Below are 23066 nucleotides of genomic sequence, written 5' to 3'. Positions count from 1 at the left end.
ACTTGCTTCATTTTTGTTCTTTTGCTACATTCTTGCTATTTTTCTAGGACTCTTTCCTGATGCTTAATTCAGTAAGAGTTTCTTTTGATTACCATCATCATGCTGTTTCTCATTTTGTTTAAATTCTTTTAAATCCAACTTTCCCAAACCTTGTAAAGTCCGTTGTAACACACAGGGTGTTCTAAACATTTGACTAAGGAATATTTTAGTCTCCCTTCTCTGGGTTTTCTATCCAGTGATCTTAAAACTATGTTGAAAATAGTATTTTAAAATTGTTCTACACAGATCTTGCTTCAAACTAAAAAAATCAGTATAGCTACAATATTTAGATATTATAATGAAATCCTTTCCTATCTAATTTATAACTATTCAGATTTCATTTTAAGAGTACTGACACAGTTTATCAAGGCCTCTCGCTTCAATTTTAAACAAAAACATAATCTGGTGGGGGTGGGGGGTAAGGAAAATGAAAAAGTAGTTACATAAGGAAACAAAAAAGAAGAAATGGGTACATAAGAGCTTAAATGCTTCAAATTGCTAACTTTTGGTACTATATTATGTCTTTTTTTTTTTTTTCCACATGATCCAGAAAGGTTCACTGGGACCATTTTTAAAGCTCTAGATGAGCAATGTAGTGGAGTGCTTCTGGAATACCAACAGAACTGAGATTGAATCTCCATTCACTATTTCCTTAGAAGACTCGCTAGGGTTTGGTTTATTTATCAAAATACTCCTTGGAAGGAAAGTTATGACCAACCTAGATAGCATATTCAAAAGCAGAGACATTACTTTGCCAACAAAGGTCCGTCTAGTCAAGACTATGGTTTTTCCAGTGGTCATGTATGGATGTGAGAGTTTGTCTATGAAGAGAGCTGAGCACCAAAGAATTGATGCTTTTGAACTATGGTGTTGGAGAAGACTCTTGAGAGTCCCTTGGAGACTGCAAGGAGATCCAACAAGTCCATTCTAAAGGAGATCAGCCCTGGGTGTTCTTTGGAAGGAATGATGCTAAAGCTGAAAGTCCAGTACTTTGGCCACCTCATGCGAAGTGTTGACTTATTGGAAAAGACTCTGATGCTGGGAGGGATTGGGGGCAGGAGGAAAAGGGGACGACAGAGGATGAGATGGCTGGATGGTATCACTGACATGATGGATGTGAGTCTGAGTGAACTCTGGGAGTTGGTGATGGACAGGGAGGCCTGGTGTGCTGTGATTCATGGGGTCACAGAGTCAGACACGACTGAGCGACTGAATTGAACTGAAAGTGCAAAGTTTCAACACAGGGTCAGGGATTAACTCATAGCCATAACGTGTACTGACTTCTTTCTATACTTCAAGTTCATATGCTATACAATGGAGATTTTAACTGTATCTATGTCATAAGGTTGTTGTGAAATGAGATCATACATTTCTAGGACTTAGGGCTTTGTGCATGATGAACATGTTATAAGCTCATCATGCTAATCACACTATTAATATCTGTATAAAGATTACTTATTATCACATGCAATTGTCATATGGCATAAATTAAATTACTACTATTTTTGTGATGATTTGCAGTTTATAGAGTATTTTTCAGATGTCCAGAGATATATTTAATATGTTCATATCCTTCACAAATAAAGTTTTGTGCTAATATATGCATTAAAAATAGCTGTTTCAGCCTTTATAAAGAATCATCTATAAAAACCACACTATTAAAAGAAAATAAATGATATTATTTAAATAAATCCTGGAGACAGTATGGAGAAAAGGGAAACTTGCTGGTGGGAATGTATTGGGTTGGCTAAAAAGTTCATTCCAGTTTTGCAATAACAGCTTACAGAAAATCCCAAATGAACTTTCCAACATCCCCAAAAATTGATACAGCCATTATGGAGAACAGTATGGAGGTTTCTTAAAAAGCAAAAGATAGAACTACTATATGACCCAGCAATCCCACTACTGGGCATATATCCAGAGAAAACCATTAGTGAAAAGACACATGCACCCCCAAAGTTCACTGAAGCCCTATTTTCAATAGCCAGGACATGGAAGCAATGTAAACGTCCATGAACAGAAGAATAGATAAAGAAGATATGGTACACACATATAATGGAATATTACTCAGTCATAAAAGGGATGAAATTGGGTCATTTGCAGAGATGTGGATAGACCTAGAGACTCATACAGAGTAAAGTAAGTCAGGAAGAGAAAAACATATCGTTATATTAATGCATATATGTAGAATATAGAAAAATGGTAAAGATGATTTTATTTGCAAAGCAGAAATAAAACACAGACTTAGAGAACAAACATATGTATACCAAGCCAGGAAGCTAGGATGGAATGAATTGGAAAATTGGAATTGACATATATACACCTCTATGTATCAAATAGATCACTAATGAGAACCTACTGTATAGCACATGGAACCCGAATCAGTGCTCTGTGGTGACCTAAATGGGAAGAAATCCAAAAAAGAGAGGACATATGTATACATATGGCTGACTCACTTTGCTGTACATGAGAAACTGACACAGCAGTGGAACACAACTATACTCCAACTAAAAAAAAAGGTAGGGTGCATATATACTATGGAATACTGCTCAGCTATAAAAAGAATGAAATAATGCCATTTGCAGCAACATGGATGCAACTAGAGATTATTATGCTGAGTGAAGTAAGCCAGAAAGAGAAAGACAAATACCACTTATATCACTTATATCACTTATATATGGGATCTAAAATATGACACAAATGAGCCTATCTATAAAATAGAAACAAACTCACAGACATAGAGAACAGACTTGTGGTTACCGAAGGGGAGGGCAGGGAGGGAGAGGGATGGACTGGGAGTTTGGGGTTGGTCAGTTCAGTTCAGCTCAGTTGCTCAGTCGTGTCTGACTCTTTGCAACACCATGGACTGCAGCACACCAGGCTTCCCTGTCCATCACCAACACCCAGAGCTTGCTCAAACTCATGTCCATCAAGTTGATGATGCCATCCAGCCATCTCATTCTCTGTCATCCCCTTCTCCTCCTGCCTCCAGTCTTTCCCAGCATCAAGGTCTTTTCCAGTGAGTCAGTTCTTCACATCAGGTGGCCAGAGTATTGGAGTTTCAGCTTCAGCATCAGTCCTTCCAATGAATATTCAGGACTGATTTCCTTTATGATTGACTGGTTGGATTTCCTTGCAGTCCAAAGGACTCTCAAGAGTCTTCTCCAACACCACAGTTCAAAAGCATCAATTCTTTGGCACTCAGCTTTCTTTATAGTCCAGCTCTCACATCCATACATGACTACTGGAAAAACCATAGCTTTGACTATATGGACCTTTGTCAGCAAAGTAATGTCTTTGCTTTTTAATGCACTGTCTAGGTTGGTCATAGTTTTTATTCCGAGGAGCTAGCGTCTTTAAATTTCATGGCTGCAGTCACCATCTACAGTGATTTTGGAGCCCCCCCCCCCCCCCCCCGCAAATAAAGTCTCTCACTGTTTCCATTGTTTCCCCATCTATTTGCCATGAAGTGATGGGACTGGATGCTATGATCTTAGTTTTCTGAATGTTGATTTTTAAGCCAGCTTTTTCACTCTCCTCTTTCACTTTCAAGTGGCTCTTTAGTTCTTCTTTGTTTTCTGCCGTAAGGGCGGTGTCATCTGTGTATCTGAGGTTATTGATATTTTTCCTGGCAGTCTTGATTCCAGCCTGTGCTTCATCCAGCCTGGCACTTCGTATGATGCACTCTGCACATAGGTCAAACAAGCAGGGTGACAACATACATATGTGACATACTCCTTTCCCAATTTGGAAAGGTCTGTCTAGTCAAAGCTATGGTTTTTCCAGTAGTCATATATGGATGCAAGAGTTGTACTATAAAGAAAGCTGAGTGCGAAGAATCAATGCTTTTGAACTGTGGTGTTGGAGAAGACTCTTGAGAGTCCCTTGGTCTGAAAGGAGTACATCAAGGCTGTATGTTGTCACCCTGCTTGTTTGACTTATATGTAGAGTACATCACGGGAAAACCAGGGTGGATGAAGCATAGGCTGGAATCAAGATTGGATTGGTAGATGTGAACTATTACATTTAGAATGGATAAACAACAAGGTCCTAATATATAGCACAAGGAACTATTAATATATTCAATATCCTATGATAAATCATAATGGGAAAGAATATTTTAAAAATAATGTATTAGGAAAATGAAGATAAATGATATTGTTTAAAATATATTGCAAAATAATCAGGCTCCTCTGTCCATGGGCTTCTCCAGGCAGGAATACTGGAGTGGGCTGCCATGCTGTCTTCCAGGGGATCTTCCCAACCCAGGGATCAAACCCACATCTCCTGCATTGCAGACAGATTCTTTACCATCTGAGCCACCAGGGAAGCCCAATCATAATAATATGTAACATTTATTGCATAGTGTCTATATATATACAACATGGTAAGTGCTCTATTTGCATTGCCACATCTAAGCATCACAGAAACCTCTGAGGAAGGTATGTGAATTAAATTAAATTAAAAAGCTACATGAATAGCTCAAGATTATGTAATCAGTTAGCTATAGATAAGGCTTTGAACCCAGGCATTCTGACTCTAATTCTTATATACAAATAAGTGATTCACTCTTCAGAGGCCATATGGTACCTTTAAAACAAATCGGATAAATAACTAAAACTGTGTGTTAGAATGATAATTACTTACCATTGAATCAATTATTGTTACCTCTTGTTTATCTTTAGTTTTCAGTCTAACTTTAAGATAATATTCTTTGTGCTTAATTTTCTGTAGTTCTAAATGATGATATAATAAGGTATGAACTTATTTTTTTTTTAATTTTGATTAGAAATCTTTGGACCTCATTAAGCCATGGGTTGGTGTTTTTCACTTTTTTTTTCTAGAAAATTTTCAGCCATGATGACCTTAAGTAATACCTCTATCCTATACCCCTGAGCAGCAAATTTCTAGGTAAATTCTGATCTACCTTTTTGTACACTAATTCATTTTTCTGCAGTTTTTAATTTGGTGTTAAACATACCTATTGAGTTCCTAATGTGGGTTAGTTTTTTGTTTTAGTTTTAGAATTTCTAGTTGGTTATTTTTCAAGCCTACTATTTTACTTTTTATAATTTCCAACAGATATTTAATAAATGCATGTCTTACATTTCTTAAAAGATAATAAATTTGTTTTTAATATTTATTCAGTTATTCCAATCTGTTTATCTTTTATCGGCTGCTTCACTTTTTTGTTTGCTTATTTCTGTACATACTCAGTAATATTTGTATTCAAAAAATTATTTGTAGAAACAACTGAGGCTAAAATAAAAGCTTCATTCTAACTGAGAAGATTGTTGTTTACTTCTGTAATCTCTCTGGGGCTCCCTACCAGTCTGAGAACATTTTCCAGATCATCCAAAGTACAAGCATCTTGGCTGCAAGTTCCTAAGAGGACATTTATTTCTGGTTCAAGTTTTCCCTGACAGTAGAAATATTCAGAACCGTAGTATATCAGATGAACTCTCCACCTGGGTGAGACACTGTGTTTTAAGTTTTGTCCTGTTAGTCTCATAAGACCACCATAATGAAAGGTCATTTTCTTAGCCTTTTGTTTTCAAGTAAGAAAATGTCCTTAGGAAAAAGTTCACATTTAAGATTTGACCCTACATTTATGATTTCCCATTTATTCCAGCATTTTGGCCTGGTAATTCCTTGCTTTTAAAAAACAACAACAAAACACCTCTTTGGTGCATTTTAAGTTTGTCCCGAATAGAACAGTTGCTCTAAATTTCCTAGCCTGCAATTAGTAGAAGCAGATGTTTCAGCTCCATACTATTATCAATTGTTATATTTATTTTGAAGTTCAAAATTGTCCTTCCCTTGGACTGATATCAAATATTCCTTAAATAAACATCAATTACTGGGACTAACACCCACCCCAAGCAACTTATTAGAAATCATGGTGAGAATCCAGCTCTTGGCTTTGCAATCTGAAGTAGCAGACACCTATCAAATATTTCAGTGTCTTGGCCCTTTTCCAGCTGTACTGCTCCCAGGAAACTCCAGTAACCCCTCCAAACTAGACATCTAAGGAGAGGTAGCCACTTTAAGGAGAAAGGAGATAGAGGTCATGTGGTCTTTAAAACACACTGAAGAAATACTAATACTATAGGTTAACAGATAAAAATCACCAGTGTGACTACATGTACCAGGCCATTCCCTTGTTCCTAGCGGCACTGACTCTGGATTAAGATGATCTGATTTCTATCTCAGTTGTACTGTTCAGATGTTTTCCTCGCTTCTCATCAACATATTTCTTACAAATTAGGCTAAAGGAGAGTTACTATTAATCACAGAAATTTTGATACCAAAGAGTCATTTTTATGGTCAACCTAGCAAACACCAGTTTTTGGCTCTGCCAGTCCCTGGAACACAAGAACACTAGAAGTTTATTTTCATTTGCTTATCTCACCAAAATTTTAGCCATTTCATCAGGAGTCCATCTCATATCAGTGAACTTAATTCCCACTGGCATGGTTTTAAAAAAACGTTTTATTTTTTTGTCTACCAACTTACTAAGTCTTTGATTAATCAATGCTTTCCCAGGTCTATTGCTTGATTTTTTTTTCCTTTTTTTTTTTTTTTTTTTGCTAGTTAACATTTTATTTCAACAATAATTAAGGCCTTAACAAGTAATTCTTTTTTTAAAAAACCTTTACTGAGATACAGTTTATGTACCATAAAATTAATGTTTTTTTTTTAATTTTTAGTTTTACTTTGTTTTACTTTACAATACTGTATTGGTTAAATGAAGCAGTAAACATAGGGTTGCTACCTCCATCTTTGTTCTAATGATAATATGTCTTTTAAAAATTTCATTTAGGAACTGTTCATATTTACAGAGACTTACATATGACATTATGTAATTAACAGTGCTATCATCAGTTATTTGTTGATGAGCCCCAAATTGTATGCGTACCAAACCAAAAGGAAGAATTCAGTGTTTGAGAAGTTTTAAGAGTAATAGAAAAGGATTCATTAATTAGTCAAATCCATACATTTTTAACCTGAAAGCGTACTTGATACCATTTAATAAAGATTTACTGGACCATAACTTTTGCTCAGAATGCCAGGAATGAATAAAAGTATAAAATATGATCCTTGTCTTTAAAAGATACAATGTTTTTCATATTGTTGGAAGAACAAGAAATAAAGTGAGAAGAGGTGAGAGGTGGCAGAGGTAGGGAGCCACAGGAGGGAAAACATATTGGGAAAAATACATGAAGCATGAATATAGTAAAAGCTTCTGCTGGAGCAGGTGGAACAAAGGCCTGGATAAAATGTTTTGATGTTACTAAGGATCTAAGATTGTTAGCTCTGGGAATCATTAATTGTCATCTACTATGGGGCCCTTCTAAATTTTCTGGACAAGAAAATGAAGGATGAGTAAGAGTTTATGGTCATTAGATATTTTCTCACTATGTCTAATAGATATTAAAGAATGAGTTTGTGTTTGGTAAATCTTGGAGAAGAAAAATTTAGAGAACACCTTAACAATCAAATATTGAAATGGCCCAAAGATGTTTTCAGAAAAACAGATCACCAGCTTAAACCTCTGGATATTAAGATTTGGTAAGTCTAGTAGAGTACCCGGAAATCATATAAGCAAGTTCGGCAATCACTAGCTGTGAGAGAAAATAAATGCTAGTCTAAGATAATAATGGTAGAAATGGAGAAGAAATTTATTAAAGAGAGTTTCACAAGAGGAGGCTCAGTAGTCTTTGGATTCCAGACATGAAAGGCAAGAGAAAGAGATACTTTGTATCAAAGATGATTCTGAAATTGTCACCTAATAGGTATATACCAAATCTTATTAACTGATTCAATACCATTAACATTTTAAGGTTAGATTTCATAAGAATAATTGAAGGAAGAATTGAAGGAACACAAACTGTTAATCCTTAAACATACAGAGAAAGTGGGAAAGAGCAAAATTAGAGCAGAATACCAAACACCTAACCTCCCCTGAGTTGGCTTGTAATTCAATTATCCTGGCAAATCAACTACATAGGGGAAAAAAAGCATATAATCAGGGAGGAATTGATCACGTTTAATTTCCCTAGATGCATAGCTCAAGAAAGCGGAAATATTTTGACATTATCAAGTAAAAATTGTACCTAGCATGAATTTTGGGGGAATTATTTTCTCTCTAAAGGCAGCTTTCATTTGTGTTAATCCTTAAAATGGGTCAGTCTGGAAGCAATGAAGATAAAGAGAAAAATCAATTTCTAGTGCATGACCGTGAGTCAGGACAGTCAGTCTTTTTTTATTAACTCTTAATGAGTGAACTACTTTTTGGAATGAAGAAGGGATGTACTAACAATCTCAGTGGATTACTTCAAGCAAGTCTCCTTTTCTCCCTCTACTTATCTCTAAACTTTGAAAGACAGGGAATTGGACTAAATAGTCTCTGAAGCTTTTCTGGTTCTAAGCAGCTTCTGCAGTATCAGCTGAATGGTTGATGTTCTTAAATTACCAAATGTACTATCTAAATTAGCATTAAAGAAATGTGAGAGGTTCATAAAAAGCCCAGAAAGAAGGATAATAGGATAATATATATTAAAATTATTATCCAACACTTTCCTTTTTATGAATTAATATTTATTATTTATTATTGGAAAAAAAGGGAAAGGATGTTATTATTATCATCACTTTTTTTTAAAGTGTGGAAGTTCAGCATTTGTCATTATTGTTTTTTTAATGTCACTATGTAAACTGCATTAACACAAACATTCAATTTCTTCAGGGTTTTCCCAGATGTAAATTAAAGTTTTCCTATAGGGTAGCCAGCTTATCATTTATTATAGCCATTAAAATGAGTAAATTCTATTTTTGAGAGGGAGAAAGACAAAAATAATAATTAACATATCATTCTAGCTTAAGGGGCTATTAATTTCAGTGAACTGTATAAGCACATACTTTCGTGGCACACAAACATGCCTTTGTCTTGCATTGTACATTTAGTGTTTCTGTTACAGGACTACACACAGGTGTCTCTACTGATAGAAAGGGATAGGAACCGATTTTCCACAGTTTCTGGTAGCTGCTGCTTCTCAGATTTATCATTTCTTCCTCATTAGTCCTCCTCAAGGTCTTCCCTTCCAGTTTTGCTCTGACTGTCCATTGGAGTGGGGTGCTTACTGCTGGCTTCCTTCCTTCTCTCTATGCTGCATGAATGCACCAACTATGTTTGGCCATGGGACCACTGGCTCTAGCCTTTCTGTTTGGCCATGTTGGATACCACAGAAAATATACAGATGTAAGCTATGAGTTTGCTACGTAAGCAACTCATGGAGCATGCTATTGTTTCTTTATTTGTACATCGAACACATTACTTTTACTTCATTTATACAAAATATTTGAGTTGGACCAAAGGTGGGATTATTAAGTGGAGTTAGGCAACTACTTAAAAACATATTGTGTAGTATGGGCAGACTACTTCCCTAATCGCTAGGCTCTTCAGGCTATTTCCTAATAACGTGAAATATTAAGGGATACTGAAGCTGACATCAAGGATCCTAGGAGATCAGTTGGAAAGAGTCTGAACATGGTTCCTAAGTGTTTTTCAAAGATGCACTGACTAGTTTGGACTAAAAGATGCCCGAGGACACTGGGCTAAAAGAAAATATACAAGACTTCCTTGGACTGAAGTGAAGGGGAAAAAATGTGGTAGAGTGGCCCAGACAGATCATCAGTGCACAGCTACTCAGAGGGAAGAGGGGACGTTTCGGAACATTATGGACTAAAATCAACTTGCTATTAGTATGTGGTCTCTGGGAAGAAGAGCCCTGTAATAGAGAACTGTGTCACTAGGATTCAACAGCTAAGCTCTCAGAATGCTCTTAGACAGAACTGGTCAAGAGATGCTCACTCTTAGGAAACTGGGTAAAGAGACTGGGGTTAGGAGTTTAAGAAAGGAGGCAGGGATGGGCTGAGGCAATAGGCTTGGGCTCAGAGAGTAGAACCCCACAAAGAGTCTGACTACTATCCTTCACCCTGAAAGAATGACTTCACATTCACACATGCCACTGACTCTGTATTCTCTAGTGCAAAAATCACTGGGAAATATTGACCTTGCTGATATATGGAGTAGGGAACTTGAAACGTTGACATTGGAGTATTGTGACCTACTTGTACATACCAACAGGTCTTAGTCAAGGCATATTCATGTATATTCTATAAACAGCTTGGTCACAATATTAAAAGCTAAAATTCTGGAGATTTTATAATGTTCCTGGTACTTTTCTAAGTGTTTAACATGTATAATATATTGTAATACGTACAATTATTAGCACTCACACTTCTGTGTAGTTGGGGTTGTTCACATTTTATAGGTAAGGACACTGAAATACAGAGATGTTAAGTAACTTGCCTGAGATCACACAGCTGTTAAAGGTAGGTATGGGATATGAAACTGGACATCCTAAATCTAAGGGTCATTTATAATACATTACTTCTTTGACAGTCTCAAAGTGAGAATAGAAACGAGAACTATTTCTATAAGATTACAACATTGTCTATACAATTGTGTGTATATATATACATATATGTATGTGTGTATATGTATATATGTGTGTATATGTATACATATGCACATATGTACACATATGTACACATATACACACACACTCATTTTTTTTCCAAATTCTTTTCCTCACTGTCTCTATTAGATCTGCTTTTCCAAAGTAAAATTAATGCCATGGCCTATTGCATAATGTAAATAGCTCAAGCAACCAGTTCATTGGTGGAAAAAATAAAGACACTATTATCTGATAAGGGATAATTAAAGTTGTTCATATTTATAGAGCTCCCTATTTGCCCAGTGCCCATAGCTATCACAAGACATCTAGCAGATATCTTTAATTCACAGACTGTTCTCTTAATGCCTTCCACAGGAACTCTCAGAGCCATGCAAGATAATTGCTTCTGTTTGAAATAGTGTCCTTCTCTTCAAATAGCAGTTAGTTTAGGAAGCAGTATGCTAGACACCTTTATTACACAACACTCCTTAGTACACAGATTCCTTGGCTCACTTGCTCTGGTCACTGTTGCTTTCACTACAAAGTACAGAGTGGAACCCAGGACTCTATGCAGCCTAAAAAATGACAAAATCTCAAAACAAAGTTTCTGTGACACCATTTACCCAAAGGGTAAGACTCACATCCCATCCACCATACACAGTGGATGGTGAGGCCATTTGTAGCCTTCTTCACTACTGTTGGGACTTCCGTGGTAGCTCAGTTGGTAAAGAATCTGCCCGCAATGGTGGAGATCCTGTTTTGATTGCTGGATCAGAAAGTTCCCCTGGAGAAGGGATAGGGTACCCACTCCAGTATTCTTGGGCTTCCCTGGTGCCTTAGTTGGTAAAGAATTCGCCTGAACTGCGGGAGACCTGGGTTGGGAAGATTCCCTGGATGAGGGCATGGCAACCCACTCCAGTAGTCTTGCCTTGGGAATCCCCATGAACAGAGGAGCCTAGCGGGCTACAGTACATGGGGTCACAAAGAGTTGGACATGACTGAGCAACTAAGCACACAGACATCACTACTGTTGGGTAGCTAGGTTCCTCTGAACTCTTGAAGAAGAAAAAGAAGAGAAACTTCTACATTTTGCACCACATTTAAATCTTATTGACAAAAGGAATTAAGGAATGCTTAAGTAGAACAGATAAGGGAATAAAATCAAACCATTTGCTGTTACAATTCTACCTCTGTTTCTCTTTAGCTAGCACTAATGTCTGTATCTTGTATGAATTTTTAATTAAGGTAAATTATTGAATTATAGCTCTATCTACCTAAAAATTTCCTCTCACTCCGTGAGTCTGTAAGATATATCTTTAATGAGAATATCGAGTTCCCTTTTTACTTCTACAGGGCAAAATCATATTGTCAGTTTGCAATTCAGAACCGGTTTTGCTGTTGTCTGCTGCCATATTCTTGACTGGCACTGATGTATTAGAGAGAGAAGTTACTGAAGCCTTGTTGCAGGCACTTCTGCATCCTTAGAATGTGAACAGAATATATGAGTAAGGAAAAATCTCTTCAACACAGGATAATAAAAAGTTCAATTTAGTACTGTTTTCACCCATGTTTGGGCAAGGCAATAAGACTTGTATTACCTTCCTCCAGATCCTGTGTTTGCTATTCTAAGTGTGTGTGTTTTAGGTGGTGGTCTTTAGGTAAAAGGCTGTTTTTGTATTTTCTATTGAAATGAACAGCTCCAAGCAAGGGGTGAAATAGATAGAGATTTACATTTACCCCAAGGGGGAAGCTTTAAGTACAGTGGTGTTACTATAATCATTAGAGATGCAAATTGCATACTTTAGGGACCAGAAGGCACAATTCTCAACTTCAGAGGTTTTCAAGTAAAGAAACAGTGCTGTTCATTTCCTAAGGTTTTCAGATAGTACTACAGCAAATTTGGAGTGGCCTGTGATAGCCCCAGATCAAGAAAGATGTAAACTTGTGAATTAATGACAAAGATAATGGAATATTGCTTTGATTTGTAATATAAAGTGTTTCTGTCCTGGAGGGGGAGATAGAGTTCAATACTGCTCATGATAGTACATCCTGCTTTTCTTACTAACTTAATTCATTATATTTTATAACATTTTGCTGGTGCTGTTTTCTTCTCTGTCTTTATTCTCCCTTAAAGGATTAATTTGAAGTTAACTTGTACCATGGGGCAATAGAAACCTTTTTAGTGAATGTGGTTTACATATTACATTTATTGCATGTGGTACAAGAGATCTATATTTGATACAGGGCATATGCTGAGTGCCAGGTACTGTTCCAAGAGCCTTACAGACATTTAATTTTCACAACCCTGCTAGGCAGATGCTATTGCCATTCCCATTTTATTGATTAGAAAACTGAGGGATAGAAAACCTAGATTACATTTCACACAGGCGGGAAATAAAAGAACGTGGATTTGTATCTACAAAAACCAGTTTTGGAGACTGTGTTTTTAACTAGGCTAGCTATGTAATCATTTAACATCCAAATTGAGATAATTTTGAGAGTTGAAAGGGACCCTGCTAATAATTAAAATGGGAACATAGATGTAAATTAAGATGATCCAAAGCAAACAATGGAGAAGGAAATGGCAACCCACTCCAGTATTCTCACCTGGAGACTTCCATGGACAGAGGAGCCTGGTGAGCTATAGTCCATGGGGTTGCAAAGAGTCGAACTTGAACAAGTGACTAACACACAACACACAAAGCAAACAATGATATATGGTCACCCTACTGTTAATCTCCATTCTATGCTGCTCCAAGTTTATTCCTATGCTTACTATGTTATCAAACAGAAGTAGGGTAATTGTAGCCATATAGTAAATATAGGCCTTTTACCATCTATAGAAGTGTTGTTCCGGGAAACAAACTCGCTTAGCGAAACAATGCAGATAGTGGAGTGCAGTTTATTACACCAGAAGGCCCAAGGCAGAGTCTCCTCTAAGCCAAGGACCTCAACCAGTTTTTGTGAAAACCTTATATACCCTAAGTATATGTGCCCAAACCCACTTCCCCAAATTCCCTGAAATGAGTCTGAACAAAGTAAAGGAAAGACACAATCAAAGTTAACCCTTGATTCATATGCCTTAAGCCTAGGTAGTTAACAGTGGACAACTATCAATAGGCCTGTGGTCATACCCCAATAAGCATAATAGAATGTATGATTCTATTCAGTTACACAGATGTTTAGGGTATTCTTTTAGGGAAGGAGAGCCCTGAGGCTCTTCCTTCTGGGGGCCTGGTTTTCCAGTTGGTATGTCATTTCCATAGATGCCGGACATATAGCTCAAAGTCCCTAGTCCAGCCCAAGATGGAGTCCTGCTTTCAAGACAGAGCCTGTTCTGTTTCCTCCTTCAGAAGGATGATGAGGTCTTTCATCAGTAACGAATCCATTTCTCAGTTTCTACTACAATATAGAACATATGCTAGTATTAAGGGTGCCGCTTTAATTACATATTTTCAAGTGTCCCCCAGCTTCTCTGTCAGAGGAAATTACCTACATCCCACATACTTTACAAAGATTTACTGCTATGAGAATAAAGTCCAACTTTAAAATTCCCATGGCATAGTCACTCATCACAAAATAAAACTAACGGTGACAAGTCAAAGCAAATTAAGCAACATCAGTTTTGTCAGTTTTCTGCTATAACAATATTATTTCTAGAATACAGATCAGGCTAAATTATCATTAAGGTAACATCATAACACTGTGTTTAATGAAAATACAGAATGAAAGTACATTTTAAATTCATTTCCAACTCATTGAATAGGGGAGTTATGTGCTAAGAGACTGATGGAGTCTTTCCTAAGGACAATGAGGATTTAACTGGAAAAATCTCATTTGCAGAGAGTAACTAAATCTGAGCAGATGCCCCTGGAATTCAACTACTCAGAGTCAGAGCATTTCCTACACATGAGAAATTTTCTTTAAGGGAAAGATATGAAGCAGCCATAAGTCAAATGCAGGGTCATTATGTGCACAAATTTGTTCTTATAATAAATGGGATTAAAGACTCTGAGCTTTAAGCAATCTACTGGAATAAATGGGCATATGAAGGAACTTTAACCAGAAGGTAGTTTCTACTTTCCAGTTACAGGAATATGTCTATAAAAGCCTGTGTATACTAAACCATCATTTATTTTGAGCTTAGATGTCAAGATGTAGCATATCTTAGTTGAATTATAAGAAATAGTCATTCCAGTAATTTTGTCATTCAGTGGGGGGTCGGGGAGGGAAGAGAAATTTGCTATTTGCCTAAGCAATTACGTGGCACAATCATTTAGTAAAAGGTTAAAGCAGTGAATGTCAGAGAATATCAGCAGGAATGGTGGGGTAAAGATCTCTGAAAACCTGTTTCCCATAAAATCAATGAAAATAACAGAATTACCTAGAAATTTAGATGTCCATAAGGTGCATTAAAAAACTTTGATACATGCTTAGGAATCTAGAAGTCCTTGCATATATGGGCTGTGTATATGCCCTGGAAAGACCAAGGAAGGGCCTAAACTCTCAAATAGACTAACCTTGAGGCTGTGTGCAAATAGGAAGTAAAAGGTAAGGAAGCTATAACCTTCCTGCTGGAGTTCTGAAGGTGTAATTGTGCAATCATACCAAGCTCCTAAACAGCTCTGATCTCTCTTTCCTTTATACTGCTACTGTCATAAATTGCATTTATATAAATTGTGTGTTTATCAACAGAGATTGTTACCAAATGTTATTGCTTTATGTAGTTGCCTTCTAAATCAGACAGGAGGAAAGATTATAAACAAAAAATAGATATATTGTCTTTTTTAGTGTACTTTATCATACATTAAATATTAATCATAATCTTTTGAGTAATCACAAATTTTTTAAAAATACTATAGTAATGCAAAACAGAGCAGTTAAAATGATGCACTAAAATCACCTCTTTAGTACAAATCAAGGCATTAATAGAGGAGTGTGGAGACAACAATCCATAACACCTGCAAACAACAAATAGCAAAATGAAAGATGTTAAATCATAATTATCAATAAGTAATTTAAATTGAAACAAATTAAAATGCTCCAATTAAGAGGCGGAGATTAGAAGAATGAATTAAAAATGATCTAACTGTAAATGAATGGAACTTATATGCCAAATAAACAATAAACACAGAGATCTGGAGTGGCTGTGTTCATTTCAGACAACATAGGGTTTAAGGAAAACACTGCTTATAGAGAAAAAGAAAAATATTTCCTAATAATAAAAGTGTCACTCCATCAAGAAGACATAACAGTAGTAAACATATATGGACCTAACACCAGAGCTTCAAAATACATGGGGCAATATATGGCAGCATTTTAAAGAAAAGATAATACAGCATTGGTAGTTGGTAATGTTAGCATTTCATTTCCAATAGTGATCGGAACACCTATCCAGAGGAACAATAACTTGAACAACACTATAAGCTGGCTAGACTCAATAGATGTCTACACAATACTCCATACAGTAGCAGAACATATATTCTCAAATGCACGTGAAACATTTTCAAAGAAGACCCTATACAATCTCATGAAACAAATCTTAAAATATTTGAAAGAACTGAGGTACAAAGTATGCTCTCTGACCAAAATGTAAAAAATAATTAGAAATCAATAGCAAAGGGAAATGTGGACAGGTCACACATATGTGAAAATTAAACATTACACTCCTAAATAACTGATGGATCAAAGAGAAAATCACTAGGAAAATTAGAAAATATTTTGAGATGAATGAAAATAGACAACATACCATACTTATGAAGCACAGTGAAATGATTCCTGCCCACATGGAGCTTTTAGGTAGAGACAAACAATAAATACAATAAATTTTCCTATAAGTAGAGTTGACAACTATTGTGTAAAATAATTCCTATCTGTGTCACAGTCTGTTTTTCATCACAGTTCAGCACACAGTCCACTCTGTTACATGGTATGTTTGGAGAAATAGACTTTTTTTGGAAAGGAAAAACTAACAAGATTCTGTTAGTAAAGCAGAAGCACACTGGTTCTGCATGTTTCCTCCTTCCCAGAGAGGCAAACTGGGGCCAAGGTACTCAGCTGGATATGCTAGATGCACCTATAAACCAGAAGAGGGATTCTTCCTTTTTCATAGGCAAGTGCGAAAAAGCATTATTTTTAGTGGAGGAATACTCAGAACACTTTGGTCCAAGACAGTCTGTCTTTTTATGTCACCTGCTTAGAGCTACTGTCTGGGAAGCTGGAACTGGCAGCTGGGACCTTCTCCCAGTGCTAATCTGTATTTTCAAACAATAAGGACTTGCAGTCTTCCATTTTCCATTCCTCCATATACTAACTGAGGGAAGGAGCCCATCAAACTATGGAAGCTGACATGGGTACAAGGTCCAGACCTGGACCCTGCTAGCTCATTGTTCAGGCAAAATTGAAAGTAATTATGTATCTCTATCCCAGACTTGACTCAAAGGATTTTGACTATTAACTGAATCAATATTATCAATTTCATATGATTTTTTAGCATGCTTGAAAGATACTGATTATCACATTTTAGAATAAAAAAAAATGCAGATGAGTAAACCATGGACTAATGAAACCTCCCTTCCATCTTGAAATGAAGGGATTGCCCATGATGACGACCACATACTGACAGACTAAAGAGATTTCAGCCTCAGACTCTCACTCTCTCTGGAAACACTATTGTCATGGTACATTTAGCAAATGCTTTATTACAATTGAACTTCTATGGAACTACATATTATGCAAATAAATTAATTATCATTTGTAGCATTACAATGGCTAGTAAATCAATTCATAATTATATGACTCTTCAAATAAATAGAATAACACTCTAAATTTCCCTGCTGAAGAGCTAATGCATAATATGCTCAAATAGCAAAGCAATAAAACAGTGAAAGGCAAAGCAACATTGTATGCTGAATCACAAAGCAACATTGTATGCTGAATTGTTTGTTTATAATATCAAAATAGTATTAAATAGTATTTAATGTTAAATAGTAGTAATACATTAAATAATAAATATTATTTAATATGTATCAAATAATATTAAAATAGTAATTATCAATTGCCAGATGCAATAAAATTGTGAGTAGAAATTTGGCTGATCAGATGTTATGTCTACTGATTCATTTCATAAGTTTAGAAGCATCCAATGAACAAATGTTTTTTTAACATTTTTAATATTTGTGAAACAGTTAGAATTAAAAGGAATCTGAATACATCTGAAATATAATAGAAATGATCTATCTTCAGGCTAGGTAAGGAAATAAAACTCCGTCTCTGCAGGGTGCCTAGAAGCAACTGTAGCAGGTACTGAGAATAAAGTGAAGCCACAGTGACAGCAGATTTTGCTCTCCATCCCTTTACCTCTGAACACACCAAATATCCAGAAGAACTGCCCATAAATAGATCCAATATGCTTTTATCTTCATAATCAGTAGCTGACATCTGACTCCAGAACAGATTATTTTTTGACTCAACCACCTTAATTTCTATCATTTTCTAATCTGAAATATTGATCTCAAGAAGCCTCCTGTATTAAGAGGAGAATGCTTTGCCAAACAAGAATGATTGATGAAGTAAAATTTTAAAAGATAAAGAGAAAACTCACCCTCTCACTGCACTTGCAAAACGCACAGGTTGGACAAAATACTCCTAGTGGTATTCTTTTTGGCATCTGAATGGAGAAAGCCTCTCTAGAAATCGAGATATAATCCAGTTGTGAAGACAGACATCAGATGAATCTGGGGCTCTAGAGAGACAGTGAGAATAAAGCATCAGTAAGAAACCATTCCTTATTTTGTGTTTATTTCCTTGTAGAAGTCTGAGGATCCTGCCGTCCAAAGAATGTCTATAATCCAAATATCCAGGGAAGCGTTTGATTTACCCCAGAAGCTGCATACATTTAAAGGCCTTCACTAGGTTAAAGAGCCAAGTTGTCTTATTTTATTTTATTGCTACAATAGAAACTGCATATGTACATATACACTAACAGCCATGCTCTGAAGAGCAAATGGAATGTATAATGAGATATGGCTTTGACATGCTCGGTTGGCAATGTTTTCTCCATTCCATAGTAAATCACAAGAATGGCAGAAACATGCTGTCAGAATGTAAGATAAATAATCATTTTCCTAAGTCTCCGGCACTTTCAACCTCTAGATGAGAATAAAAACCAATTTAGAAGCAGGTTTGTTTTTGCAGAATGTAGTCACGAGAGCCCAGTTCTAACCACAGGGGGCCTGGGCTCTAAAATACTTATCTGTAGCCTTGGAAATTCATTTAAATCTCCAAGTTCTAAAATCTGTGAAATGTGAAGATTTGAAACTTTACCAATTCACCTGTGATACAATGTTGTAAGCTTGAGATTAAATAATATTAAAATAGGAGTGATTATCAATTGCCAGATGCAATGAAACGGCGAGGAGAAATTTTGCTGATCAGATGTCATGTCTACTGAGTCTTTTCATAAGTTTAGAAGTATCCAATGAACAGCTGTTTCTAGCACTTTTCATATTTGTGTAACACTTAGAAGCAAAAGGGATCTGAATATATCTAAAATATAGCAGAAACTATCTATCTTCAGGCTAGATGAGGGAATAAAACTCCATCTCTGCAGGGTGCCTAGAAGAAATTGTAGTGGAAATTAGTAGAATCCAGGAAAGTGGAAGTGGTGGGCTAGCTTGGCTGAGTCAAAATTTGGCTTGATATGAAAAATCTGGTAGATAAAAACCAACTAGCTGTGTATGTATGCATGTGTGTGTGTGTGTCTGTGTGTGTGTGTGTGTCTGTGTGTGTGTGTGTGTACATTCTCTTCTGCTGAGTGACCCTAATTGCACTGGGGCCACTGCCACAGGTGAAGGAGTCCCTTAACAATTCAGGCCCTGGGGAAGCTTCAATTACGAAACTGAAGCTCAGGGTATGGGACCCAGGGTGCTTTTAAATTGCAGAAAGTCTCATGCTGACCTATTGCACTGAAAGACACTGATAGAGTTTGGTACTTCTCAACCCATTTCAGAAACCAAAACTGAGCTGAAGATACTCCTTGATTTTGCTAAAATTATTGAGTCTCTCTCTTTCCTCTCTTTAGGGGGAAAAAAAAAAGAAAGATATTCTGAGAGAGAAAATTGCTTAAACACAGACACACACACAAAATACCATACAATTGGCTTTTTACTGACTCTTCTTCCTATGTTAGGTTTTTGCAGAATTTACTCAATCCTCTCTTTCTGTGTCAAGTCAAGGTTTGAAGCAATAACTATAAGAGGTATTTTCCTAAGATCTCTGTAGGTGATTGGGCCCAAAGTTGTTTAACAGAAAAACTCAAGGAAGGCATTCTCTACAGAAAAGCCAGAGTGATCTTTACAAAAGCTAAACCTAAGCATATTCCTGCCATGCTGAAAATCTCCAGACTATTGCCTCCCACTGCTCTTAGAATAACAGCCTAAGTCCTTACTGCAGCCCAGATGTGCCTCCTTGCCTGTGATGCATTTTCTGCCTGCCTCCTCATTTGCTTTTCATACCCCACCTCCCTGGATCACTGCAGCTGAGGGCACGGATTCTTTCTGTTTCCCAGACATGCCAGGCACATTTAAACCTTTAAGACTATGCACTTAACTGCTTCTGCTTGAAAACCACCTCCTTTAGCTAATTCTTATCCTTTTGATCTCATGTTAAATGGCTCTTCCTCTGCCAGGCCTTTTCACTGACCTTAACTAAAGTTTTCTGCTCTGCTTGCTGCTGTTAGCTTCTACAGTCAATAACTAACTTATACAATATGTATTCATATTTTTGTCCTTATCTCTCCCCTCCCACCACCCCCACCAGAATGTCACCTCCGTGAGATTAGCGATCTCATCCTTTTATGTACCACCATATCTGCAATGCCTAGAACAAAGTTTTGTACTCAGTACAGAGTCAGTTTGTTAGGTGAAGGCAGTTGCCCTAAACTCTGCAATGTTTTTAGTACTGAAATCAATTCATCTAGACAGACATGCATATTACATATTACAGAATATTAGAATACATTTGAGAACCAGCTGCCCTTTTTTATTTTACTAGAGATGAAATGAGACTTCACATAAACAAAAGTTTGACTAGGGTTGCCTACCTAAGAGTTACATAGCTACCCCTGGACCTGTAGTCCTACTACAACCATATTACAGAAGAAAACAAGTCCCCAGGAGGGAGAAAAGGAACAGGCTGAGCTGACTCCATCTGGAAAGGGAAGGAAACTCCATCTTGTGCTTTCAGTGAGCTTTGGACTATGTGTCTGGTAGCCGTGGGGATAACATACCTATGGCCAAATTGGCCTCCCAGACTGATAAACACCAGATTCCATAACAAGATTTCCTGTCACCAAGAAGAATGTAATAATCCTCTATGTAGTCAATCACTTTGGTAATCCTTATGGCACTCATTGATGTAGGCTATAATGTATAATGTACAACAGCTGGTTAGCTGACCCTTCTGATTATGAATCATGGCTGTAACCTGATTGTATCTCCCTTTAACACTTTCCAGGCTAGGTTTAAGGAATTTGGGGATGTGGGCTTGAGCAGTGCACTTAAAGTATATAAGATTTTCACAAAAAGTCGGTCGGGGTCCCTGACTAAAGAGGAAACTCTGTCTTGGACCCACCAGTGTAATAAACTGCACTTTACTATCCACACTGTCCTTCTGAGTGAGTTTGTTTCCTGGAGCCTTTGGCTACAACATTTGGTGCAATGGCCAGGAAACGCCTCACTTTGGGAGACAAGTCCCATTTGGGGCTACTCCAAGGCCTCATGGCTCAGATCTTCTAGATGGGAGAAGGCGCCTCGCCCTTCTGGAAAGATTCCTTTCCTTGATGCCTGGATCTTTCATGTTAGTGGGTAGTGGATGGCAGCAGGGGAGTTGAGTGCTCAGGTAAGGAGCATTCATGAGCTCCCAGCAGGGTGGAAGAGGGAGCCTGATCAACCCCCTGGGAGGGAATGGAGAACACACTGACCATTATGTTACAAAGGAGGTGATGTCTGCGTCCTCCTGAGGTAAATTGTGAGAGGTGATTGTGAGAGGGGTTTGAGGGGAGAAACTTGGTCTTTATGTGCTTGTATTCTGCCCTCCCGAGGAGGTGTCCCATTTGCTGTGAAATTCTTGACCCCCTCAAAAATGTCAGCCTAGAAGGAGAGGGTTACGTAAGTGAGTACGAACTGGCTTTTCCAGAGACGGCCTGGGACATGGGATATTTAATCCATCTGTGTTTTCATCCACACCCAATCAAGCACACCAAGGCAGAATGGACTTTAAAAGTTAAGAAGAAATAGTCTTGGACCACGTTGTGTTCTGGTTTGGCCATGCCGACTGGTAGGTAAAGACACACCCATCCCCCTTCTCCTGGGATTTGTCAGGTAAGGTTCTTCTCACCCCAAGTAGGAAGGAGGCAGAATGAGAACTTAAGTGTTTCACTGAGTGGAAATATCAGAAGTACATAAGCTACCAAGAACTTCATAGACGGAACAAAAAGTAGAAGGTCTAAGGGGAGGAAATGAATCTAAGGCAACTATTGGAGTGCTTGATGAAAAATTTTAAAAAGGGATTTCGAGGAGACTATGGGGTGAAGATGACGCCTAACCACCTCCACATACCCTGTAAGGTCGAATAGCCCCCTGAGGGAGTAAGATGGCCACCAGAGGACACCACAAACTTAAAAATAGTGGAAGCAGTCAATGCAGTAATCACAGGAGAGCCAGGACACCCAGATCAATATCCATATATTGACTCATGGCAAGGGTTAGCTCAAGACACTCCTCCTTGGATGAGGCTCTGTATCCAGAAGGGAAAGGGAAAAACATTAATGGCACAAAAATTGACTGATGATAAAAAAGAAATTCTACAGGATTTGGATGGGGATGACCTGCCCCCTGCCCCATACTGGATGATGATGCACCCACTACCCAGTGCTCCACTTGAGCCACCTTAATGCCCTATCCAGGGCCAGGTGGAATTCCTGCAGAAGCCGCTCCTCTTCTGCCAGCTCTCCCAGGGATCATAGAGCCACCATCTGGGCAGCTCCGATCCCAGCGGTGGAGACCTCTGGTCAGTGCCACCAGGATTCCACCTCAGCCAGACCTCCTAGATTGTATCCACCATTAAGAACACACTGGTAGACAGAGGCTGCGCTCTGCTCCATTAAGAAAACACAGGTAGACAGAGGCTGTGCTCTGCCAAGGAACAGGGGGAAAGAACCCCACTACAGATGCCCCTCAGAGAGCTACTACAGCCTCCGGTTCAGGACACATGTGGGCACTATCATCAGTCCCCTGTAGCCTATTATTACCAGCCATTTTCCTCCACAGATATATTAAACTGGCAGAGACACAGTCCACCATAGCACGGGAGAGCCACAAGCCATGATTAGGCTAATGGAGACTATTTTTTGAGCCCATTGCACTACCTGGGATGACATAATCCAACTACTAGTCTCCCTTTTCAGCACTGAGGAAAGACACAGGATCCTAACTGAGGCCAGAAAAT

General features: G+C 37.7%; 1 pseudogene; it reads right to left on the bottom strand.

Annotated features, from left to right (window-relative positions):
* The window catches only part of LOC102174752, a 101362-nt pseudogene extending 79474 nt beyond the window's left edge, over positions 1-21888 (bottom strand).

The sequence above is a fragment of the Capra hircus genome, chromosome 11, assembly GCF_001704415.2.
Source record: "Capra hircus breed San Clemente chromosome 11, ASM170441v1, whole genome shotgun sequence".
NCBI lineage: Eukaryota > Metazoa > Chordata > Mammalia > Artiodactyla > Bovidae > Capra > Capra hircus.
This window is presented reverse-complemented; position numbering and strand designations above follow the sequence as displayed.